The sequence below is a fragment of the Pituophis catenifer genome, unplaced genomic scaffold (genome assembly GCF_029215685.1).
Source record: "Pituophis catenifer annectens isolate HBS135680 unplaced genomic scaffold, rPitCat1.0.hap2 SCAF_3, whole genome shotgun sequence".
Taxonomy (NCBI): Eukaryota; Metazoa; Chordata; class Lepidosauria; order Squamata; family Colubridae; genus Pituophis; species Pituophis catenifer.
This window is the reverse complement of record NW_027256883.1, coordinates 71,281,107-71,308,638: the sequence shown is the minus strand read 5'-3', so window position 1 is coordinate 71,308,638 and position 27,532 is coordinate 71,281,107. Positions and strand designations below refer to the sequence as shown.

General features: G+C 43.2%; 1 pseudogene; it reads left to right on the top strand.

Annotated features, from left to right (window-relative positions):
- The window catches only part of LOC139315987 (lymphocyte antigen 86-like), a 51,808-nt pseudogene extending 31,077 nt beyond the window's left edge, over positions 1–20,731 (top strand).
- Positions 20,732–27,532: the final 6,801 nt, after the last annotated feature.

Sequence of the window (27,532 nt, the reverse complement as noted above, 5' to 3'; positions counted from 1 at the left end):
CTAAAATCCTACCAGTACCTTAAAAGTTTTTGTTATAGCAACGTTTCGACAGGCTCACAACCCTGTCATCTTCAGGCTCTTATTTAGTTTAGAAGCTGTGGGTGTGTTGCAAGGTCGGAGCTGTCGCTTTTCTATGTTTGCTGCTGCTGACGTATGCTGTTTAGCCTGTAACTCTGTGTTGTGATTGGAGGACAGCAGTTTTTCTTCCTGCTTCCTCATCCTGGCTGTTTGGCTACGTGTTACAGGCCTAACTTTCTCAGGTTCTCTATTATTATCTGTCTGCTGTAGAGGGGAAAGGATTCTGGTAGGCATCCCAGCACCCTTGATTGTTAGTTGAGATCTCAGCCTATCTTCTGGCTCGAATCCCTCTCTCTCCCTATTGCTAGCCACCCTCTGCAAAGAAGGAAGAATTCTGGCAGGCCTTACAACACCACTGGTTGCTTGTTGGAATCTCTGCCTGATTCCAACTCTGATTTTAACCAGAATTTTAAACTTTTTAACTAACTTATTTAACATGATGCAGGAAAACACCCGAGATTTTAATTTTTTGCATATATATACACATATTAATTATATTAATATGGCCCCCACAAGATTGTAAACTTTTAATTATATATATATATATATATATATATATATATATATATATATATATATATATATATATATATATATGTTTTCTCAGGTTTTCGCGGGTGTTTGTATGTAGGTCTTTGGTTATTCGGGTCTTCTCCCACATAAAATTGGAAGTGTCTTGGCGATGTTTCGACGAAGTCTCATTCGTCATCTTCAGGCTGGTGTTCTCGCCCTAATCAGAAATGAACTCCACAGAAAAAGATTCCTCCTAGACCGAATCAACAAGGATCTCCTCACACTTCACCTCAAACTCAGCAACAAGATCCACCCCGCACTTTGGGACAAATCCAAACAACTTGCCGTCTGGAGAGCCGAAACACAGACCACCCACAAGACAGACACACACACCAACAAACTCCGAAGACTACAAGAACGCCAGAAACAATCCCCTCCACCCTCACAGCCACACATGAAACAAACAGTGCATAACATCTCAGATAGGATCCTCACCAAAGCCGAAACCAATGTCCTTTCCAAAGGTTTCAACTTTGCAGTCGCTCCCAAAAGCATCCCCACTGAAACCATTATATGCGGAGTTGAAACCAGCCTGACCAAAATCAACCCCGACGACGCAAACAGAATCAGACTCGAAATCACCAACATCCTCTGCACCAGCAAGCCACCCAAAAGTAACTTACCCAAAGAGGAACAGACAGCACTACTTAACCTGAAAGAAGACACCAGCATAATAATCCTACCAGCAGACAAGGGCAATGCCACGGTGGTTATGAACACATCTGACTACCAAACCAAATTAACCAACCTACTCCAAGACTCCATATACAAACCCCTAAACACAGACCCCACCACCTACCTGGAAAAAACCACCAGATCCAAAATAAAAGCCTCCCCCATCAGCGAAGAGATTCAGCAAAGAATCATTCCCAGAGAGAAATCATCCACATGCCCTAAGCTTTATGGTCTCCCCAAGATACACAAAGAAGGAACCCCACTTAGACCCATAGTCAGCTCCATAGGCTCACCTCTACAAAACCTAGCCAAATTTCTCGCCAAACAACTACAGCCCTATGCAGAATCCATCACCTCATACGTAAAAAACTCATTCCAGTTCATAGACATTGTCAGATGTAAATGCCTTATTCTCTAATGTGTAAATAGTATATGAATGGGGTATCAGGGGTTAACTTATTCTTCACTTCTTAATGTATTCATAATTCACCACTCCCACTTATAGCTCCACCCATTGTATATATAAGGAGCTACCTACACCCTTTTCCTGGCTTCTATCTGTGAATATTCAGTGAATATAGAATGCCTATTGTAAATAAAAGGAACTCTATTTAAACCGTTAACTCTTACTGATATTATTGAGTCTGATCCAGAAAAATATTGCAACAGACATCATAAAGCAACAAAACTTACAGCCCAGTGACCTACTCGTGAGCTTCGATGTCATATCCTCTTCACCCAAGTACCAATCAAAGAAGCCTTGACAGTTATCCAAAACAAATATAACCCCCCCAAGCACATATTAGATCTGACCAACCACTGCCTATCCAACACATACTTCATCTATAATGGACAGAAATACAAACAAACAGAAGGAGCACCCATGGGATCACCCCTCTCACCTGTCATTGCCAACCTCTATATGGAATACTTTGAAACCCAAGCTCTAGAAAAATCTGATCACAAACCCAAACTCTGGCTCAGATATGTGGACGACACCTTCATAATCTGGCCACATGGGAAAGAAAAACTGGACAACTTCCTTACACACCTCAACAGCCTACACCCCAAAATACAGTTCACCATGGAAACAGAAGCGAACAACCAACTTCCCTTCCTGGATGTCTTAGTCTACAGAAAATCCAATGGCTCCCTAGGACACACTATCTACCAGAAGAAAACACACACAAACCGCTATCTGCACGCACTCTCACACCACCACCCTGCCCAGATCAACTCTGTAGCCAAGACACTCATTTCCAGAACAAAACGCTTAGCTGACGAACAACACCTAAAAACCGAACTACACACTCTCACTAACGTACTAACATCCAATGGATTCCAAAGAAATAAGATCACCAACCTAATCCAAAAAGAAACCCCCACTAAAATCCAAGACAGAGAACAAGAAAACGGCAAAGCCCTCCTCCCATACATAAAAGGCACCACAGACAGAATAAGCAAAATCCTCCACAAACATAACATCAAGACAGCATTCTGCACAAACCGAAAAATATCCATTATCCTAAGGAACCCCAAAGACAAAATTGAGTTAGAAAATCAAGGAGTATATGAAATCCCATGTACCGCCTGCCCCACCACATACATCGGACAAACCAACAGACGAATAAGTGCACGCATAGAAGAACACAAGAACTCAGTCAGAAAAGAGGAACCAACTTCTTCCCTGGTCCAACACCTTAAAGCCACAGGACATGATAAAGACCAGAACTATCGCCAAAACTGAACACTTTAACAACAGAATAATCAGAGAAGCCATCGAGATAGAAAAACGCCCACACAGCATGAACAAACGAGACGATACCTCCCGCCTACCAGCCATTTGGAAACCCGCCCTTATTGACAAACGAGTCCCTAACACGACGAATGACACCAGACCCACACTCACGAGAGCCGCACAGGATGTCACCACCACACATCCACGCAGAAAGCAGACTCAAACCCACACTGATAATGAGCCATGACCAAGGACCAGAAGCCAGACCGCAGCTGCATCATTAGCCACTTTAAACCCCTCCAATCCATACATGAAGCAGACTGACACCCACCATGAAGAGCTCGCACGGCCACAAACACGAAGCCAAACAACAACAATGCAGCTCACCAGCTCAAATCCCCCTGCAACTCAGACTAAGCTGAGCACAACCAAGCCCCCACCCAAACAGAACACACCCCCAGCCAATCAGAGCACAACCAACCCCCCATCCAATCAGAGCACAGACAAGCCCCTAACCAATCAGAACACACCTCCACCCAATCAGAACACAGCCAAGTTCCCACCCAATCAGCTCACACCCCCACTAGCAGTTAAAAGGAAGAGACAGCTGCGATCTCACATTGCTCCTGGAAGCACGAAGTTGAGAACACCAGCCTGAAGATGACGAATGAGACTTCGTTGAAACGTCGCCAAGACACTTCCAATTTTACGTGGAAGAAGACCTGAATAACCAAAGACCTACATATATATATATATATATATATATATATATATATATATATATATATATATATATATATACATACATACACACACACATATACATATATATACACACACATATACATACACACACACATATACATATATATACACACACATATACATACACATATTAATTATATTGTATATTGTATATGTGGCCCAGACAATTCCTCTTTACTCAATGCATCCCAGGCAAGCCAAAAGGTGGGACATGCCTATAGAGTGTAATTTAGCAGAGTCAGAGAAGAGAATTCAATTTGCTAATATCTTGCCATCATATGTACATAAGCAAGGTTTTTCTAAATATGCTTATAAGGCTACAAATCTCTTTTTTCATGATTATTCTTTTAATTTTGGAAGATCTTTAAAAAGATCTTTAAAAACCAAGAAAAAAAAAAGAAAAATGAGATTTATAAGCATTAAAAGATTAAATTAAAAGCCAACTGTATATTAAAATAACTGATATCCGTTTATAAATTCAGAACATTATTAAAAGTTATATAACAATTAACAATAGCAGACAGTCTAATATGAATTATAAATCACAATGAGAAATTACAAAAAAAATATGTCAAGCCTAATTTTAATTCTGTTCTTATTTTGCAAATCAAAGATAAGCAAAAATTTTAAGGCCACATTTCACAGTTCATCTTATAGAACTGTAATCCAAGCATGATTTCTCAGCTGAATTCTGTTTTTCAAAGGTTCTTTGAGGGAGAAAAGGAGATTTTTTAAAAAATAAAGATGGCAGCCAGAGTCACATAGTCAAAGTCTTGTCCTTTTTTATGTGCAGTGCATGCAATGCACATAAAAAGAAGCCAGGGCTTCAATCATGAAGTTATGGCCACCATCTAGATATTTTTTTTCATCCTTTCATGATATCAATATTTTGAGGTAGTCTTGACCAGGAAACCAAGTCCACTCCTTTAATTAGAATTATATTTATAGATAGACATTCTAGGAACAGAATCTTGAAAGCCTAAACTGTGTTTTTCCTTATATCCTTATATCCCAAAGAATTTGGGCAGAAACAGACTGAGTTTCTTCCTAATGTTTTGTTTCTCAGACTTAAGCATGTTTTGTACATGTTGTTCTAACCATCTCTGCATAGGTTCTCCAACATCACCCCTGGGCCTCTCTTCCCTAATTTCTCCTTAGTTCTAAGTTGCTTCTCTCCTTGATTAGTTTCCACTCATTGCTTCTTGTTCTACCCTCAGGTGCTCTGGAGAGTAGTTTGACTCCCTCTTTGTGGCAACCCCTGAGATACCGGAACACTGCTATCATGTCACCCCAGTCCTTCTTTTCATAAGACTAGACATATCCAGTTCCAGCAACCGTTCTTTATATGTTTTATCCTCGAGTCCCCTAATCATCTTTGTTGTTCTTCTCTGCACTCTTTCTAGAGCCTCAACATCTTTTTTACATCATGGCGACCAAAACTGGATGCAGTATTCCCAGTGTGGCCTTACCAAGGCATTATAAAGTGGTATTAACACTTCACATGATCTTGATTCTATCCCTCTGTTTATGCAGCCTGGAACTATGTTGGCTTTTTTTGGCAGCTGCATCACACTGCTGGCTCATATTTGATCCTTCCTCTTTGCCTGGCTGGCAGATTCCCAACAGCCATGGGGGTTCATAGGGTGATTTTAACCCAGTTATAGTCTTTTGGCTCAGCTAATCTATATATTTATATATATTAAGAGGGAGGAGTATTATGTACATAGCCTTGAATCTCTAAAGCAAAGAAAGGATACACATCTAACAAATAAACAAATGAGATAAATTCCTATTTGAACATTTGATTCAATTTAGATTTGCTGTGTAATTCAGTTCATTCTTTCCAATCAAACTATCATCAGTGCAGTTTGATTCAGATAGTTGAACTACTTTGGAAACAGCATTTCTAAAGGCACAGAATCCAGCATCAGAATGCCTGATTTGAGTCAGATCACTTTGCTAATTCTGTTTGGAAATATACTTCAGTTTAGAGATCCAATCAAATCGCCTTTGAACTGAATTACCAAATCAAATATTCAAGAATGAAGGTGTTTTTTTAAAAAACAACAACAACAACCCACAGACAACACATCGGGAGGGGGATTTTATAAAACAAGTGGTTCTGAAGAAAAAGGTCTAATTTGGCAAGTGGCTCTGGAAAAAAAATGCATAGAGAGAAATCTAGAAATTCAACAGGGCTGTCTGTTTCTCAAGCATGGATGGGAAATGAGAGGTTGAAGTACAGCATAATTTCCTCCTGGGAAAGGAAGAGAAACATTTTGACTCTGTGAGAATTCGGGAAGTGTACATTTTCAGCCTGCGGATAGATTGATGGATGGGTGGGTGGATGGAACAGAGTAACTCAGCAAGCAGTAAACTGGACGTCACCACCACCCCTCACATCTGTCCATTTTTCCGGCACAACTTATTCTGCACCAGTTTTTGGAACTGGTGAGACAATAAAGAGGAGAGAGAGTTTTAGAGTCTTTTATCAATTCATTCCCCCCACCCAACCTGATATTCAGACAACTGGTAAAACAAGGATGGCTGACAAGTTAGACATCATAAAACCCAGACTAACACCATCAACATCTAATATTTTAGAAAGATTATAAAATCATTATATCACCTGGCTAGCCCCCCCAAGCTCATAATCATGTGTGCCATCAGCTGCCTGCAAAGGCTCAAATTATCCAAAGCAGCAACATTATTGGAAGGAGGGGAAAAAAACAAAAGCACAAACTGCAAATACACAGACAACAATTTGCCTTTTTCTAAAAAGAAAAAGGGGAAAAAAGGAAAAAAACAGAAAAAACAGAAAAAACTTCTTTACTCTATCTAAAAAACAACAAAACAAAACCAACAACAAAACCAACCAACAAAATACCAGCTGCTGTACATCTGTTCCTATTGCAGGAATATAACTAATCTATAATATAACCTTGAAGACTTGATTGCAAAGTCTGAAAATGCTACAAGTGACACCTGTAGCAAACATGTCCCTTTATAGACCATTTTCTATACTATATCATCTGCAGGCATGAATGGGGGAGGGGAGGAGAAATATTTTTGTGCAAATCTAATCTAAAACCAGCTGAGGACAAAAAGGGGAACTGATAGCACAGAAAAGAGATGTCAAGAGGTTGGTGTTAGAAAATGGTTACATAACCTACTCATGATATCTCAGTGATGGTGGGATTGCAAAATAATTGTCGAAAGCGTTAAGGAAGCAAAAATATTAAACAATGCTCTGTTAGCATATAATGATAAAACAAAAACAAAACTGACTTTGACAGGTAGAGAAGAAAGCACAAAGGATTCTATTCCTGTTTCCTTACAATACTATCTTCCTTGTTACTTGTGGCTTTGTTTTGATAATCAAAGCAGAAACTTTTATTAAAATAGATCTTAATGCTTCCATTGGGGCAGAAACTGCATCTGTTGGTGAGAGAGAGATCACAAAAATATATTTTTAAAGGCATAAAGAAAACTTCTGATGCACAAGGTTATATGTGCTAGGTCTGTTTTCAACTATCAGATGAATATGTTATAAGATATTATGCTGGTGTTCTCTATTTGGGGTCTCTTTCTCTCCATTCATCCTATGTGCCATGTAGTCACAGAAACAGGCCACTCATTTTCATGAAAACAAGGCTGCTGGTGCTGCAAAATTACCTACACTGTCCATGTCCAAAGGGGAATGCCACAGAACAGTTTGTCACTGTTCTGGGGACAAGTCTGCTAAAATTAAACATAGCCTCTACATCAGTGGTGGGAGTCAAAATTTTATACTACCAGTTCTGTGGGCGTGGCTTGGTGGGTGTGGCAGGGAAAGGATACTGTAAAATCTCCATTCCCTCCCCACTCCAGGGGAAGGTTACTGCAAAATGCCCATTTCCTTCCGATCAGTTGGGACTCGGGAGGCAGAGAATAGATGGGGCAGGGGCCAGTCAGAGGTGGTATTTCCCGGTTCTCCAAACTACTCAAAATTTCCGCTACCGGTTCTCCAGAACTGGTCAGAACCTGCTGAATATTACCTCTGATCTATATCTCCACAGAATAACAGAGAAGAAAAACTACAAAACATACAGGTATAAAATTATTCTGTGTAAGGAAGTCAGAGAAATTTCTGAGATTGATCTATGGGGCTGATACTTAAAGGGAGATCTGAGAAGGCCAACTATCCCTGGAGGGTCTGCCAAAAAGAAATTGAGGAGGAACTTGGAAAGTTGGAGAGCTTCTTTGCTGGTCCAGTCACATTCTGAAGAGGCAAGGTGCTTCCTGTTTAAATTTCAACACTGGCATTGCAGAAGTGGCATTTCAAGGCAAGCTGCAAAGAAAAGTCTGGTCCTCCACATTTGCTTCTACTCAGGAAGCTTGGTTGTTTAACCGAGTTATGATGTCAAGAGGACATGATTCATTTTGTCATTCATCTGTTTAGAAATCTTGTCTGTTTACAGACAGACATATTTTAAGCAATATGTGCTTGCAGTCTTTACGTTTCCTAGAATATTCTGTCTGACTCCACTTTCCTTCAGTGACTGTATTATGACTCTATTACTCCATAACTACAATTATTCTTTTTATGTTTATTAATTTTTTCATTCAAGGGCTGAAGGCAGCACATAGAGTTTTCCCACATTATATTTTTCTCCATTTTCTGCATCTTGGTAGGGTAGTTGCTCTGGTCCTTGCAGGATACTTGCATTACAGCATCAACTACAGAGGATCAGAAATATTTTGGATTATCTGAATCCCTTCCAGGAAGAGTTCATTCCTGGACATAGGACTGCAACTGCTGAATATCCTGAGTTAGGCTTTTTATAGAGCAAGTGTGCCTAGGTAGAGTTTAGTAGCATTCACCATGATATCCTTTAAACCATTTGTAAGGGTTGGAGTCAGAGGCACTTTCACGTGATTATTCTACTCCTTTCTCCTTTCTGAGTGGGTAGTTCTAGTTGACAGTCGTGAGGGAGGAATAGTCAAATTCCTAGTCACTCCACTCATTAGAAATCTAGAGTACCACCTTAGACACAAAGCCATCTGGAGGACCTTGGGCTGGTCCCTCTCTCTCAGCCCTAGGAAGTAGGCAATAGAAAAACCTGAAAAACCTTGCCAAGAAAACTGCAAGGATTTGTCCAGGCAATCTCTGAGAATCAGACATGATTGAACCGACGGCAAAAATATCATCAATATATGGATGATACTCTGTTTTATATCACTACCACTATCACTGTGGGCCACAGTGGAGGTAGTTCGAGTCTGCAGGCTATGAGAAGTTGAATGGGACAAACAAGTTTAAACTGAATTCCAAAAAGATGGGGTACTGTTGGTATGTAGAGTCTCTTCTGGGGAGGGTCACAGTCCTCCTGAAAGAGCAAATTCATGACTTGGTTCATCTCCTGGACTTATGTCTCCACTTAGGCAGCAGGTAGAAGCCATAGCTAGGTGCATAATATCCCAGCTTCAACTGGTACACCTGTTATAGCTTGCTTGGACTGGAAAGTCTTACAACAGAGATCTGTGCCCTTCTACCATGTGATTAGGCTATTATGAAAGACAATAAAGGAAATTGAAAGACTAAGAGGATGAGAGGCTGGAGATAGACTTCAATAGTGGTCCAGGCATTATAGAGTAGCTCCCCAAAGATGTATTGGCCTCACAGTGCTAGGGTTCATTGAGTGACAAAAACTATTCCTTTGAGATGGACACCGGGGCAATGGTGGTAGAATTGAACTGCTGCCTTATTATTTCATTAGACTTTTTGGCTTGAGTTACGATTCATGTTTTAGGTTATGAGATAATACATTTGATTGGGAAGATTATAATTTTATTGCGTCTATGTAATAAAGAGACAAAAACAAAGAATGCACGTTCTCAGTAACCTCTGTGCTGACATATTGCAGGGTCATTACAGGGTTGCGTGGAGCAGAGCCTTTTAAGATTGTCTGACATGTGCAAAGAATTAAATATTTACTTTTTAAGGATTGTAAATTTTGATATAATGGAGTCAGTCAGAAGTGGGCTATTGGCTGTGATTTGAAAAACCACTGTAAATAATGTTTATATGTTAATAGAATAGAATAGAATAGAATAGAATAGAATAGAATAGAATAGAATAGAATAGAATAGAATAGAATAGAATAGAATAGAATAAACAGAGTTGGAAAGGACCTTGGAGGTCATCTAGTCCAACCCCCTGCAGGGAAACCCTACACCACTTCAGACAAATGGTTATCCAACATCTTCTTAAAAATTTCCAGTGTTGGGGCATTCACAATTTCTGCAGGCAAGTTGTTCCACTTATTAATTGTTCTAACTGTCAGGAAATTTCTCCTTAGTTCTAAATTGTTTCTCTTCTTGATTAGTTTCCACCAGTGGTGGGATTCAGCCACTTTGCAGTACTTTCTTAACTTTCTGAGCAGTTTGGTGAACTGGTTGTTGGAAGAAATCATTAGGGCAGAGAACCGGTTGTTAAATTATTTGAATCCCACCACTGGTTTCCACCCATTGCTTCTTGTTCTACATTCAGGTGCTTTGAAGAATAGTTTGACTCCCTCTTTTTTTGTGGCAACCCCTGAGATATTAGAACACTGCTATCATGACTCCCCTAGTCCTTCTTTTCATTAAACTAAACATACCCAGTTCCTGCAACCGTTCTTCACATGTTTTAGCCTGCAGTCCCGGAATCATCTTTGTTGCTCTTCTCTGCACTCTTTCTAGAGCAGTGATGGCTAACCTTTTTGCCATCGCGTGCCAGGAGAGGGGGTGAGGGGGAGGTTCGTGCATGTGCGTGCCCACACCCATAATGCTATGCGCCTCCCCTGCGCATGTGTGCGCAATCCCCGTTTCCCCCCCCCCCCCCGCTCCTGGCACGCGATGACCTTGTAGGCCCATTTTTCTTTCTTACCTGGCTCCAGATCCTCTATATGCATCTGGAAAGAGCGAAAACAGCCTTTCCCACTCCCTCGGAGGCCCTCCGGAGGCCTGAAAGGGCTCATTTCCCAACTCCTGATGGGACAGGAAGTGACATTTTTTGCTGTCCCCAGCCTCTGTATCAATTAATTCTCTGTCCCCACTGTTCAGTTTAAATGTTTATCCAGAAAATCTGTGAATTTATTGCTAAGTAACTCAGTCCCTTTCTTTGATGGATGCAATCCATCTCTTTTGTACAGTTCTTCATTGGACCAGTTGCAGACGTCATGACTAATAAAACCAAAGCCTTCCCTTCTACACCGCTCCTTTAGCCACACATTAAACTCTGCTACACACTGGCCTTTCCCTTTTTGTTCCTTATATACTGGTAAAACCTCTGAAAAGATAAGCCTACAACCTATAATACTAAGTTCATACCCCAAGCTCTGGAAATCATTCTGCACAGAAAGTACATCCTTTTGGGACAGATCATTTGTGCCAAGATGTATAATACATTAATGTCACATTCCTTACTGGCATTCTTGACTATCTTAAGAATACGTTTCTTGTATCTGCTGGCAGTAGCACCTGGCAGACACCTGACCTCTTTCAAAACCTCCATATCTTTTCCTAAATTTACATCCCTTACAATTGAATCACCAACCAGAAGGTGGCTTCTCTTTTTGGATACCGTGCTCTTCTTGTGTGACCGATGTGTAATACCTGGTTCACACTTTCCCCTTTCCAAAGTAAGTTCTTCATCTCGGACCACAATCCCCTGCTTATTTGAGTTATCATTATCACAACTACCTTAATCTGTCACTTTAGTGTCTCTATTATGGTCAGCAAGGGCACTGTATCTGTTTTGCTGGGACACAGCAAAAGCTTTGTGTTTATGGTTCACAGCTCTCACCCTGCCAGATCCCACGGTTGTCCATACTGCCCTTCTCATGCAGGATCTTTTTGGTAGAGGGGACTGATGGCGTGGCAGCTCAATAGAGTGGAATGGCTGATTTGGGCACCTAATTTCTGCTTGGAGAGCACAGATTAGTGATTCTAGATAGGTAATCTGTCCACATAGACTACTAATTTGTTTACAAAGAGGACAGCACCCAAATTTGAAAAGAGTACTGCAAAAGACAGCTGCAAAATAAGTATTACACTGAACTAAGCCGGTCACTTTGAAATAGAATAAAATCACAGCCTCAAGTGCACTAACCCTGAATATATTATTGTTATTTTTGGTTTATAGTTATATGATTATTTATTTATTTATTTGTTTGTTTGTTTTAATTTGTATACCGCCCTTCTCCAGCCAGGACTCAGGGCGATGAACAGCCAGAATAAAACAGAACATACAAAATTTAAAAACAGTTTAAAAATGATTAAATATTTTTGGCCGCAATTTAAAACAACCCAATTAAAATCAATTAAATTTAACCAAAACAGTGGGATCAAGCCAGCCCGGCTAGGTGAAATAAATAAGTTTTCAGGGCCCAACGAAAAGTCCGGAGGTCTGGTATTGTACGTATCTCTGGGGGAAGGTTGTTCCACAGGGCGGGCACTGCCACAGAGAAGGCTCTCCCCCTGGGGGTCGCCAGCCGAAACTGTCTGGCGGACGGCATCCTGAGGAGGCCCTCTCTGTGCGAGCGTACTGGCCGGTGGGAGGCTATTGGTGGCAGAAGGCGGTCTCGTAAATACCCCGGCCCTAAGCCATGGAGCACTTTAAAGGTGGTCACCAACACCTTGAAGCGCACCCGGAGGACCACCGGGAGCCAGTGCAGCTCGCGCAGGAGAGGTGTCACATGGGAGTGCCCTGTCGCTCCCATAATCCCCGCCCAGCCGCATTCTGGGCCAGCTGGAGCCTCCGGGTACACCCCAGGGGGAGCCCCATGTAGAGAGCATTGCAGTAGTCCAGATGGAAGCTGACAAGTGCCTGAGTGACCGTGCGTAGGGAGTCCCAATCTGGAAAGGGATGCAACTGGCATATCAGGCGAACCTGATAAAAAGCCCCCCTGGCCATGGCCGTCATATGCTCTTCTAAAGACAGCCGTGCATCCAGGAGGACGCCCAAGTTGTGAGCCCTCTCCGTGGGGGCCAGTGATTCACCCCCAATAACCAGCGATGGCACCAGCTGGCTATATCGGGACGCCGGAAACCACAGCCACTCGGTCTTGGAAGGGTTGAGTCGGCGCCTGTTTCTACCCATCCAGGTCCGCACGGCCTCCAGGCACTGGGACATCACTTCAAGGGCATCGTTGGGGTGGCCTGGGGTGGAGATGTACAGCTGGGTGTTATCAGCGTACTGATGGAACTCCACCCCGAAGCCACAGATGATCTCACCCAACGGCTTTACATAAATGTTGAACAGAAGGGGCGAGAGGACCGACCCTTGTGGCACCCCACAAACAAGGCGCCTCGGGGTCGACCGCTGCCCCCCTGTCAACACAGATTGCGACCGATCAGAGAGGTAGTAGGAGAACCACCGCAAAATGGTGCCCCCCAACCCCAACCCCTCCAATCGGCGCAACATGATACCATGGTCGATGGTATCAAAAGCTGCTGAGAGATCTAATAGGACCAGGATAGAGGAGCAACCCCTATCCCGAGCCCTCCAGAGATCATCCACCAACGCGACCAATGCCATTTCTGTGCTGTGCCCAGGCCTGAAGCCGGACTGGAACGGATCTAGATAGCTTCATCCAGGTACTGTGGCAGCTGCCGCACCACCACACTCTCAACAACCTTTGCAATAAATATAACTAGCTACCTTTCTCCTCTGTACTCACTCAGACTCCCCCTCACAGGCAGTTGCCCCTCCCTCTAGCTCCTGTGAAGTGAAATGTAATGAAGGCAAGTTTCACTCTGCTTTTTCTCTGTACTCACTCAGACCCCTCCTCACAGGCAGTTGCTCCTCCCTTTAGCTCCTGTGAAGTGAAATAATATTATTAACCTTACACAAGGAGACAGGAACAGTATTGTTAAAAAAATTCAGCAGCTCATTATTTCAGAGAGCTAAAGACAACGTGTCAAGTCTGTATTAGAATAGTAATGTTGCATCTAAATTAATTACTGAGCAGGGATCTGATTCTTGGTTTCCATCCAAGAGAGTGTTTCCCTGTGTATGCATGTGGGGTGTTTTAATCATAGAGGTTCATGGGGTTCATTATATAAAATAGGTGTGGCCTCACCCAGTTTTCTTGCTCATCACTGGAAATGTTTGTTTTGCAGACTATATTTACTACACAGGGCCCTTCTTCCTGACCTAGGATAACATCCCACTGGTAAGTTTTTCCTAATTCCTAATAATAATAATAATAATAATAATAATAATAATAATAATAACAACAACAACAACAACAACAACAACAACATTGTCATTGTACGTGTATACACAGTATACCCATACAACGAAATTCACTTAACACCCAAAGACCAGGTCCAACACATATAACAATCCCCAAACACACTCCCACCCTCCCAATTCCCAACCCCTAAACCACCCAAACATCCACACAACAGACCAAGTAATACTGTCCAGCAGCTCACTGATGGTGGCCCTTTAGTTCATTGTTGAGTGCAATTATAGCTCTGGGATAAAAACTATTCAGAAAATGTGTGGTCCGAGTTTTTATTCTTCTGTATCTTCTGCCAGAAGGCAACAGTCCAAAAAGATTGTAAGCAGGATGCGAAGAGTCTCTGAAAATGTTATGCAACTTTCCCAAACAGCAAGATTCGAAGATGTCGTCCAGAACTGGTAGCTGGAGTCTGATGATATTCTGGGCAGTTTTAATAATTCTCTGTAGAGCTTTCTAAATTTCTAAATTTTATAAAGAAAAAAAAAACATTTGTCAAATATCTAATAGGGTGCAGTAATGCTACTTTTAGAAATGAACGTATTGGAGAAGTAAGACATGTTAAAAGAATGTGGTTGTTGCAACATTATCTAGTAAAATGTCATGCATAAGGATCATGTATTCTCATATGACAGCCTGGGATTAATTGTTAACATTGCTCGGCAACTGCGCAGGATAGAGGTACATAGCCTGACTCCCGGGGTTATTTGAATACTCTAGAGATAATTGTTACTACAGTGCATTGTAATTTTTAATGTGGCAGACAAAGATAATTAAAAACATCAGAGGAGAATCATTAACAATTTTAAGCTTTCATTAAGTTTCAGTGTAAATTAAAGCAAATCAAATGTAGATCTTGTCCAAACAAACTGTGAAGAGTGGCTCCAAGTGTGGAACTCAATGACAAATAGCATTCTTGGCTTGAAAAAAAAAAGGAATGGTTGGAATTTTATATTAGAAAATGATAAGAACAGAAGCCAGACTAAAGAAAATTTTGGTATGATCAGCAGAGCACTTCATAGGAGATCAGTGAAAGCATATGAGCAAATGATTTACTGGTAACTCTAATGCAATTGCAGAGAACTTGTGTTGTCAATGACTACCTGTCAATGACTACTTCAGCTTCAACTGCAATAATACATGGGCAAACAATAGATACAAACTCAAGGTAAACAGCTCCAAACTCGATTGCAGAAAATATGATTTCAGCAAGAGTAGTAATGCCTGGAATGCACTACCTGACTCTGTTGTTACTGTTGTGTCCTTATATGGGCATCCGCCGGTGGTTGGAAGTTTAAATAAATGTCATTGGCCGGCTAGCTTTCCGGAGCTGTATATAAGGAGAGCTCGGCAGCTCAGCCGGCAGTTCCGTATGAGCTGATTAAAGTGCTGAACGGACCTCTGCTGAGTCGTGTCTTCTTTTCCCTGCACCGATCTAACACTGGCGACAAAGGACACAAAAGAACCAACAGCATACCTCGTGGTACGATCGCCACAATCTACCAAGAGTTGAGTCACTTGAGCTAAGTCACTGAAACTGAACCACAGAACCATGTCTGGACCACAGATCTTGCTGGCTCCGTTCGATCCGAACCAGGAGAAATGGAAGTCCTTTATGGTCCAGTTCAGACAATTCCTGGCGGGCAGCAGGTTCACTGACTTGGACGACAACAGGAAGGGAGCCCTGTTCCTGGCCCACTGCAGCTCCGGGGTCCTGGAAATGGCCATGGATCTCGTGGCACCGAGGGACATTGAGCTGATGCCGTGACTGAACTACAGGAAGTCCTGCAAGAGCATTACGCTCCAACCAGCACCCCTTTAGCCAACTGGTTTGATTTCCACCAACGGAATCAATGGGACGGCGAATCCGTCAAGGACTTCGTATCTGCGCTCCGGACAATCACAGCCAGCTGTGAGTTCGAGAACATAGACATCCAACTGTGAGACCGGATCGTCTTCGGAATAAGGGATGTTTCCATCCAAAAGAAACTCCTCAGCCGTAAGAAGGTCTCACTGAGAGACGTGCTCAAAGAAGCCACAGCTGCAGAATCATCGGAGAAAGCAGCAGCTGCTATGAGGAGGTCTAAGGTGATCCATAAGATTTAAAGAATCCCCAACCTTCATCAGATGAGACCACCACGGGGTCAGAGTCTGAAGCCAAAATGGTCGTCCACAAGGTCCTCAGACCCCAACGGCGGGAAAACCCTCAAGATGGCGGATGAGAGGAATACTGTGCCAGCTGCAACGGGGATCATGTGCACGCCAGATGTCGATGGCGGGATGCGACCTGCCGGCATTGCAGGAGGAAGGGCCACATTGCCAAGGTGTGCAGAGCGGCAGAACCGGTCATGGAGGCTCCCAGAACCCGCAACCGCGAGAACCAGAGGTCATCCAGACGGTCCCAATACCCCAGGCATGAGGGAGAAAGCTACGCGAAGAGCAGAGGGGTCCATCAGACCACCATAGCGCACGCCGCTGCTGAAGGATCCAACAAGTTACACGTGACCATCCATGTGGAAGGAACACCATGTCCCATGGAGATCGACTCCGGATCACCCTACTCTATTATAGACTGGAGTCAGCTGAAGAAACTCAAGCCGCAGATTGCCAAAAGCCACCTCAAGCCACTGCAAGCGAGATTGGTGGATTTTGGAGGCCATCCAATGGGAATCCTGGGGAGGACCAAGCTCAGAGTCCAGTACAAAGACTTCTCCGGGGACCTACCCATCGCAGTTGTCAGGGAGACCCGACCTACCCTTCTTGGAGTGGAGTGGAGTGGTTCAAGCCTCTAGGGCTCACCATTGGCGGGATTAATCAGATCAGGCAGAGCAAACTCGACAAACTCCTAGAGGACTTCCAGGATGTCTTCAACGGGAGCCTAGGTAAAGTTTTGGGAAAACCCATAGCATTCAATTTAGATCCAACAATTACTCCAATTCGGCTAAAGGCCCGCAGGGTTCCATTTGCCCTCCAGCCTAAAGGTGATGCCCCGCTGGACAAATTAATCGCCCAGGGCATATTGGAGCCGATTGATCATGCTGCATGGGAGACCCCCATTGTGACCCCAATGAAGCATGATGGATCTGTGCACATCTGCACTGACTATAAATGCACCATGAACAGGGCATTACAGCAGAGTGCATACCCAGTCCCAGTGGTGCAACATCTGTTGCATTCGCTAGGGAGTGGAACCATATTCACAAAACTGGACCTGGCCTAGGCTTACCAGCAACTGCCAGTCGATGATAAAACTGCGGAGGCTCAGACCATTGTCACTCACAGGGGCGCATTCAAATGCAACCACCTCCAATTTGGAGTCAGCGCTGCCCCAGGCATCTTCCAATCGATGATGGAACGCCTTCTACAAGGCATTTCAGGGGTGGTGCCATACTTCGATGACGTCTTGGTCTCTTCACCATTGTGACGGACCACAAGCCGCTGCTGGGACTCCTCGCAGGAGACAGACAAACGCCCACCTACATGTCGCCCAGGATGACACGCTGGGCCATCTTCCTCTCCAGCTACTCATACAAGCTGATACATGGACCCAGCAAGACCATCTGCAATACCGATGCCCTCAGCAGATGCCCCATCCAAGAGCCAGTGGAAGAGCCGGCACCCACTCTCGGACGGTTCCATATAGATGATGACCAGTTGTGCCCAGTTTCATCCACCACCGTGGCAAAGGACATACAAAGAGATAAAACCCTCAGGCAAGTCATGTCCTGGATCCTGAGGGGCTGGCCGACTGGGAGAGTGGGCGAAGAGTTCAGTCCATTCGTTCGGAAGCAACACAAACTCTCCACAATGAAAGGATGCCTCCTCTGGGGTGAGAGGGTGGTGATTCCCCACACCCTCCAGAAGAAGACCTTAGAGACACTGCACAGCGGGCACCCTGGCATCGTCAGGATGAAGGCCCTGGCACGGAGCTATATCTGGTGGCCAACGCTAGACAAGGACATTGAGAAATGGATCACCAGATATGACCCGTGCCAGGAGGTGAGGCCGGCGCCGCTGCAAGCTCAGCCAATGGAGTGGGAGATGCCCAGCAGCCCCTGGTTGAGAATCCACATTGATTTCGCAGGACCAATAGATAGCAAGTCCCTCCTCATCGTGGTGAACGCCTTCTCTAAATGTCTGGAGGTAATCGCGATGCCCACCACCACGACGGAGTCCACCATCAGGGCACTCTGCCGGCTGTTCGCCACGCACGGCCTTCCAGACATCTTGGTCTCAGACAATGCCCCCAGCTCACTTCCAAGACCATGGAAGCCTTCCTAGTGGAGCTGGGCATTAGGCACGCCCTCATCGCCCCTTACAAGCTGGCAGGAAATGGGCAAGCGGAGAAAATGGTGAGACTCACCAAAGACACACTCGCCAAAATGAGCACAGGAGACTGGCAGGAGAAAATTGATAACTTCCTGCTCGCCCAGCAATCACTCCATACACCATCACAAAGAAGAGCCTGGCACAGCTCCTGATGGGGAGAAGACTACGCTCACCTTTGGATCGGCTGCACCCCCAATACAATCCCCAGCCGCCACAGACGTTCGGAATCGGAGACCCGGTTTTCGCACTAAATTTCCAGGGCCATCCGAAGTGGCTGAAGGGGCTGATCGGGAGAGTGACCGGCCTGAGGTCTTACGAAGTGGAGCTGGAAGACGGACGAACCTGCAGACGCCACATCGACCAGCTCCGGAAAAGGTGGAGGGGAGCTGAGGAAAACCAGCCAGATGAGGTAGGCCTGCGCCACCCCAACGAGGTAGGCCCACACCACCCCGGCAAGGCAGACTTCCACCACCCCAACGAGGTAGGCCTGCACCACCCCGGTGAGGTGGGCCTACACCATCCTGGCAGGGTCAACTACTGCTACCCCGACAGGGTCGGCCGGCAACAAACACCGCATCGACTGCAACCACAGCCACAGGGACACCCCGCCACAACAGTCCGCCTGAGGCCCAGAGCGCACGCCGAAGAAGGGAGGAAATAACCCAAAAACCTACCGGGGTTCAGCTGCACAACCTGGGTCCAAGGTGAACTGCAGCAGCCAAGTCTCCATCATCCTGGCCAGGGAGAGGGACTCCGCCAGGACAATCCATCAAACCCAGCTGGAGGCGCCAGACAGGACCCAGCGCACTCGACGGCCAAGTTCCAGACATTTCCACTGTGGGAACTGGAGAGGACAGAAGCCCGACCCTCTCAGGCCAACATCGACGAAAGAACTGAACCGCGCGGGTCAGGTAGAGCTATTAGACGCCCTGCCTACCTGCGTGACTACGTGACCTACATCGGCCACAGATTGACAGACTGACAACTAGGAGGGAGGGGTGTTGTGTCCTTATATGGGCATCCGCTGGTGGTTGGCTAATCCACTGGCGGGAAGTTTAAATAAATGTCATTGGCCAGTTAGCTTGCCAGAGCTGTATATAAGGAAGCCTTGGCAGCTCAGCTGGCAGTTCCGTATGAGCTGATTAAAGTGCTGAACAGACCTCTGCTGAGTCGCGTCTTCTTTTCCCTGCGCTGATCTAACAGTTACATCCTCAAACCCCCAAAACTTTAACCTTAATCTGTCTACTGTGGACCTCACCCCATTCCTAAGGTCTGTAGGGGGTGTGCATAACTATGACTACCGTCCCTGTTCTACTGTCCACATTTATTCGTACTCATTTCATGTGTTCATGTCCATGTTTATACTTATGCCTGTTTTCTCGTACATGTTTGAATAAATAAATAAATAAATAAATAAATAAATAAATAAATAAATAAATAAATAAATAAATAATACTAGCAGTGACAACTAGCATGCCAAGTAATAAGCGAAGCTGGGAAGTTTTGTTCACCAGCATTTAGGGGACTTCCTGTCCTGTCCTGCCCTGATAAAGTGATGGCAGATAACTCTGAAGTACAGGCAATGAAAAATAAAACCGGGAGAATTATGTTTGTAGAAAGACTTATGCAGACCGATGCTTGTTGGAAAATAAATATATAAAACAATCAACTTTATTTAGGAAAGTATGATACAAGGAGGAAAAGAAAAATGCAGGAAGTGCATGTGTCACACTGCTAGTTGTCATTACATTTATTACCCCAACAGTCCCAATATTATCCTGATATTTTAAGGTTTATAAAGTGCAGCAAACCAGCAGATGCAAATGATGAATCTTCAGACAATAGGATCCTCAGATCCCTTTGCTAAAGCAAATAACTTGGTCTTCCTTTTGCCTGTGAATTTATTGCTTGCAGCCTTCAAGGAATTATGCTGTAGCGGCATGAGGAAAAGAGCCCTTTCGCCCAGTTAAAACAATCTCATCTTATTGGTCTTTCACAAGTCATTCGACAGTTTTACTTTTCAGTTTATTTCAACGCCAGCCTCAGTTGCAGGATTGCTTTTGACAATTGTCATATATTGGGTTGTTGGCTAATTTAACTAATTAAAAAACAACAGCCACAGACTGGACCACAGGACAGACCACTGGACGAGAAGTGGTAGTCCCCACAAATTAATTAATATCTTCAGAATTTATTCATTCTTTTCTTTTTCTTACAGGGAGAATTTAATGTAAGAGCTCAGTTCTTCAACAAAGACTATCATACAATTATTTGTGCTGATTTTTATATGAATAATCAATGAGACATTGATGTTTGTTGCTTTTCGAGCTAGCATTGCCTAGACCAGGGCTTCCCAAATGGTCACTGAAGGAATGGACGTAACTCAAGCACCACCTGTATCATAAAAGCAGTATCATTAAATGAATTCATATTATTTCAACAGATTACGATTCGCAATTTCATCAATTTTTGTCTTAATGGGAATACTTTGGGAAATTTTCCAATATATTTTAGTACATGTGACCATCTTTAAGTCAGTTTAAATATCCCTCTTGTGATGGGTAATCGGTTTGTATATTATTACCCAAAAAAAGCTCAATTTTCCCAATTTTGGATACAGGGCAGAGATGGTATTCAGCAGGTTCTTCCCAGTTTTGGAGAAGCGGTAGCAGAAATTTTGAGTAGTTTGGAGAACCAGTAAATACCACCTCTGATTGGCTCCGCCCCCATCTATTCTCTGCCTCCAGAATCCCAGCTGATTGGGAGGAAATGGGGATTTTGCAGTAACCTTCCTCTGGAGTGGGGAGGGAATGGAGATTTTACAGTATCCTTCCCCTGCCACGCCCACCAAGCCACGTCCACCAAGCCATGCCATGCCCATCAAGCCACGCCTACAGAACCAGTAGTAAAAATTTTTGAATTCCACCACTAATACAGGGTAGCTCTTGACTTACGACCAGTCGCTTAGCAACCATTCAAAGTTATGACAGGCTCCTCCCAAAAGGTACTTAGAACCCAGTTTCATTCCAACCTTCCCCCCAAGTCACATGACTGCATTCTGGACATTTAACAACCAGTCCGCATTTATGACTATTTACAGTCACATGACAGCAATTTATGTTTTGCCAGAGACTGGCATTTACTTCAGGTTTCTGGCAAAAAACTGCCCATTGGCTAAAGCGGTTTCGCTAAGTGACTGCCATGTTCACATGAGCGCTTATTTCAATCTACCCATTATAACATGCTGAAACAATGGAAAAGAAGGCTGATTTAGTTCAGCCTCCTTTTTAGTTTCAGTTTGCTTTTTAAAAAGTTGAATGAACCTGATATATTCAAAATGATTCATCATTATATATTTAATTTTACTTTCTGTTAAACTCTGCTTCCTTCTACAAAACACTTTATTAAAATTGTATGTGTTGTGCCTCTATTAGGTTTATTCACAAAAAATGAATTTCCCAGAGAAATTCCCTTTTCAAATTGCTGTAACTCTCTTCCTGGAGGTTCACTTTTCCTATTAACTCCCATCCCCATCAAAGCAAGACTGAATGCCCATTTTTCCCTCATGAGTCCAGCTCAGATTTAATATTTGGGATTTATGCAGGAACACCCAAGGGTGGTCAAAAGAGTCAAGATGTGGCCACCACTGTGTGATTAAGATTGCCATCTTGGTCTTTTTGACCATGTCACCAGGGCAGACAACCCTGCGTGAAAATGAGTCTTTTGGAAGAGTAAGAATGACAGAGATCCAGGCTCCTAGGAGTCTGCAGCACTACACTGAAAACATCTTGCATTGAAAAACAAGGCCTGGACAAAGCAAGCTAATGAAGCCACAAATGGGCAACTGTTAATATCCACAGCCAGCTGGATCAATAAACGAGCAATTTTGCCCTCACACTCTTCCAGGAAAAAAGACAAGTCCACGTAGCAAGCTGGTCTCATCTGTGCTTGTATGGAGGGAATGCCATTTTGGAAATCCACTGCAATGTTGGACCCTCTCTGAACATACTCCTCAGCCAAGAGATCAGCTTAGTCAGATAGCGGACTGCCATTTGCTCAGGAGATATGAGGGAAAATTACCTACTTACCGTAATTTTATTCTGGTTTCATTGTGAGGTTTCCTGGGCTGAACAACAGGGGTGGGTTCCACTTACCTTCGCTACTGGTTTGCAACAGAGCGCACACGCACTTCTGCACATGCATAGATCATCCATGATGACGTCCAGGCGGGTGGGTGGAGCCTCCCACCACCTTTACTACCGGTTCTCAAGAACCGGACCAAACCGGTAGCAACCCACCACTGCTGAACAAAATAAGAAATTAACTCTGGCTGTTTCCCCACACAAAAGCTACAATTTAGTACCTTGCCACATTATTGAATAAAAGGTTCTTTTCTGGAAAGGATTGTGTTCTGTCAAATCTCATGGACAAATAAATAAATGTATCATCTGAAGAAAAGAAGCCATTCACAAGAATATATATAAAAGAGCACTCTGACTTTGAGAAGTACATATACAGAACTAAGCTATGAAATAGTTTTCATTTGGGGTTATGGTCTATATAACCTAAATCTGTATTTGTCAAATGCTAGTCTCTTGCTTTGGAGATGTATGCATTTTTTTTTTAATTTGTTAGTATTTATCTCCAGCTTTTAATTCAGGAGCTTAAAGTGGTACATGAAGTGCTTTCTCCTTCTGTTTTCCCCCACCACAAGAGCTAGGTTGGGCTGATAAAATGAAACTGGTTCAGTCATATAATGAATTTCCAGCTTCAAGGGGAGGACCGCATTCTGAGTCTCCTGGTGTTGTCCCACACACCTTAATTGTTACATTGCACACCCGAATGGCGACACATATTTTGTTGATTCCTAGTTTCCATCTTCCCCCACAATCAGTTCCTGAGGAAAAGTGTCTAACTGGATGTGTTGGTTCAAGAACCTTTTAAGGAGAAAATCCTTTTCTTATAACAGCTTCATAGCGTGTTTTAGCACAGTGAACAGTGTCCACTGCTCCCTCCAAGAAACAAAACTAACACTGCTAATGAAGTGGCTTCAGAAGCAAAAAGGAACACTACAGGAGACCCAGCACTGTTTTTGAATCACAAAAAGTTATCTTCTTCCAACTTGAGTCTTTGATCCATGTAACTCTCGATTGTGTATGCAGGTTGACAGTAGCAATCCAACGTTTTAAAAACTACTATTCCCTAGTGGAAATGTTGAAAGTGGAAATTAGGATATTTTCTATGTAAAACTTGTTGGCAGAAGCTGGGACAAGTAACGAGAGCTCACCCCATTACGCAGCACTAGGTATTCGAACCGCTGAACTGCCGACCTTTCAATCTACAAGCTCAGCGTCTTAGCCACTGAGACACAACTGCCAACCTAGCAGTTTGAAACATGTAAAAAATGCAAGTAGAAAAATAGGGGCCATCTTTGGTGGAAAGGTAACAGCATTCCTTGCGCCTTTGGCATTTAGTAATGCTGGCCACATGATCACGGAGTCGTCTTCGGACAGCGCTGGCTTTTCAGCTTTGAAAAGGAGATGAGCACCATCCCCTAGAGTTGGGATCGACTAGCACATATATGCGAGGGGAACCTTTACCTTTACTATTGGAAGGCAGAGCTAAGGTGGTGATGGAATGGAAGCTTTCTTGCTTTCTTGCTTCCGCTCCGCCACTAAAAAAAATTCTATATATGTAAAAAAGCAACTTTCAAGGAATTTGTGTGACCCTTGTAAAAGATGTGCTTTGAAAGTGTAAAGGAAAATGCTTTATTTGCAATCCCATGCACTGAAAAACACCTCTCTCAGCCTTATCAATTAAGAGTCAAATGTGTATCTGTGATTCCATTAATAGAGTTCTATCTTCCAAATCAGGAGAAATCATTGTTTTACTTTACTTTGTACAGACACTGTGTCAAGGAGTCAGAGAAACTGGAATAGTTTCAGAGAAGGACAGCAGGAAATGAAATAGAACAAAAAGAATCTGAAGGAATTGTGAAAATTTAGCTTTGAGAAGGTAGAGGGTGGATATGCCCTCTACAAAAATGTCACAGAAAAAAAACCCAAGACATATTTTCTTGCATTGCTCAGCATCCAGGATTTAAGTTACAAGAGGGCGGATTCTATTCATTTTAAAAAAACCTTTCCATTTGTAAAAGTACTTATTCTTATCCCATCTTCTTGACTAGGGAGAAAGGGCAAATGACGGAAGAAAGACAAGATCTCTCTGACCATCACCCATCCTAGGTCATCTTAGTTACCTCTGATCAGGTCAAGAAATTGTGCAGTATTCTCACAATCGCCTCACATAAATATTAGAGCCAAGAATTAACAAGCTAGACAGCTTCCCTTGTGATTATCTTGACTACTCCATACCCATAGCCAGTATTAGGAATGTGATATATGTTCATATTGCTGAACCATGCAAGTGTTGATGTGCTGGAAAATACCATCTGTTCCACCTGGTATAACAAGGAAGACGTTGAATAGATAGGGATCGATCAGGAACACTGATGGTGTAACATTTAAGATCCATTAAACAGTCAAACCTCTGCCCCCATTCATAAATATAACTATTTAAAGGTGTATTAGAGCAAATCTATACCCTTTGCTTTTGCTACCATGCATCATTCAAAAACTGAAATAGTTTGTGCAAACAAAGGAGAAACTGTGGTTTGTGCCTTACTTTATGGATAGGTTATTAGAAAGATAACATAAATGTTTGAGGAAAAGAAGAATAGAGATGGATGGGAGAGAAGAGCAGACCAGTAAAGAAAGAACAAATTTGCAAGGTCGATAATGATAAAGAAACACAGAATTTTATAATCATCTAGAAAGCATAGAAAGGCTAAGCAATAGATGATAACCACAAATTATTCAATGCCAAACTTGGTAATTAATATTTCTCCCGTGGATAGAAAAACTCAGTCAGGACACCAGAATACTCTTTCACATTTACACCATTGCAACTTGAACAGTAACTGTCGTCTTAAGCAGATTTGACAAAGTATATAAGCTGGATATTAAAATCTCCTATTAATGCTGGTCTCTGGAGCCTTTGCCTCGGGAACAATGGAATTTGCAAAACCGTTGTATGCCATCATGAATAGCAATCAAAAAGCTGCTACAGATTACAATTGCAGACTGTAAAAAATGGCCCCTTAAATTCTCACTGGTTCTTCAAACATGTCTCCTACAATAGATCATCTTGATATTTAAATACCAAATACTCATTGGTCGGATTTTCCCTGCTCAAAACACTGAAATGAATTCCCTTCCTGATAAGAGTCCTTAGTCTTACCATGAATGGGAAAGTAGATTTTGCAGATTATTTTTTTAAACAGGCATTTGTTTGCGGATGGCAGTTCTCTCCCCAAAGCCTTGTACACTGCCAAACAACTGCTAATTTCAAACTTACATCCCTTTTCATTATTGTGCCATTGAAAGGATAAATGCTTTCCTTCCCCAGCTAGGAAAAATGACAAGGGAGTCCTGTTTGAAAATAGGCTAGCTTTACTAACTGAGAACTAATAAGTAATTTCCTAACAGTTAGAACAATTAACCAGTGGAAAAACTGGCCTCCAGAAGTTGTGAATTCTCCAACACTGGAAGTTTTAAAGAAGAGATTGGACAACCATTTGTCTGAAATAGTATAGAGTTTCCTGCCTGAGCAGGGGGTTGGATTCAGGGTGGGTTCTAAAAATTTTTTACTACCAGTTCTGTGGCTTATTTTGTGGGCGTGGCTTGATGGTCATGTGACAATTCTTTAGTATTTAGCAGAGGTACTGGTCTACCAGGCTTTTAACTGCTTGCAGAATTGTACCGGTCTACCCATTTATTTTTTGCAGGCACTGGTCTACCCATTTATTTTTGCAGGCACTGGTCTACTCATGTATTTTTGCAGGCACTGGTCTACTCATTTATTCTTGTAGGCACTGGTCTACTCATGTATTTTTGCAGGCACTGGTCTACCCATTTATTTTTGCAGGCACCGGTCTACTCATTTGTTTTTGGAGGCACCGGTCTACCACCAAACTGCCTTTTACCACTGATCAGCTGTAGGGCGGCCCTTTGAAGCCCCGTGGCAAGAGTTTAAACAGTTTTTTTCCTGATAGCCCATTAGCTGGGACTCAGGAGGCAGCAATAGATTGGGGGTGAGGCCAAATAAAAGGTAAGAATAATGTGGGAGGTGCGGGGGGCAGGGGGGCAGAACCGGTTCGGTGACGTCATATCGTCACTGCTACCGGCTCGGCCGAACCAGGTGGAACCGGGAAGAATCCACCACTGGTTGGACTAGAAGACCTCCAAGGTCCCTTCCAACTCTGTTATTCTATTCTACTCTAAGATAATGTGCAAGTCTACTCTGATTTGAATTTAGTGGGCTCTTATATCAGTACTGGATTGCAGCACAAACAGAGGTGGTATTCAGCCAGTTTGGACCAATTCAGGTGAATCAGTAGTGGCAACCTGTGGGTGGGCCTGCCCCCGCCCACCCGGGTGCAATCCCATCCTATATCCTGTGTTTTTGATGCCACACAGATGTGGACGGCACGCATGAAAATCACTGTGTTGTTTGACGTTGCACGCATGGATGGACGAGCAAATTGCCGTGTTTTGTGATGCCGGTGCTGGGCGAACCGGTTGCTACAGTATATGAATCTGACCTCTGAGCACAGACATGCAAAGTCCCACATGGAAGTAATAGATCAACAGTGAAAGAATGTAATGGAAGAAAGATTCATTTTTTGTCAAAATGGTATACAGCGCATTCTCTGTAAGAGCTTCTCTTACAGAGAATCCATTACCTTGGATCGTTGTTGATCCTTTAATCAGACATTGCAAAGGTTGGATCAAACCAGGCTGCTTTGTGATCCCATATCCTTTTACAGAGCCTTGCCCTGTTCTATAAGTCACTCCATATCTGCTGACAAGAAGCCAATCTGCTCTTTGCAGCCAATGGGGAGGTTTCTGATTGCAAATACCAGCTTCAGGAAATATGTTCTCTCTTCAGAAACTCACCAAGGAAAAGTCTTACATTTGCCTTTAGCTCTGATATCTTGATCAACACCTTTTTTTTTTTTTTTGCTAACAGATGCATTAAAAAG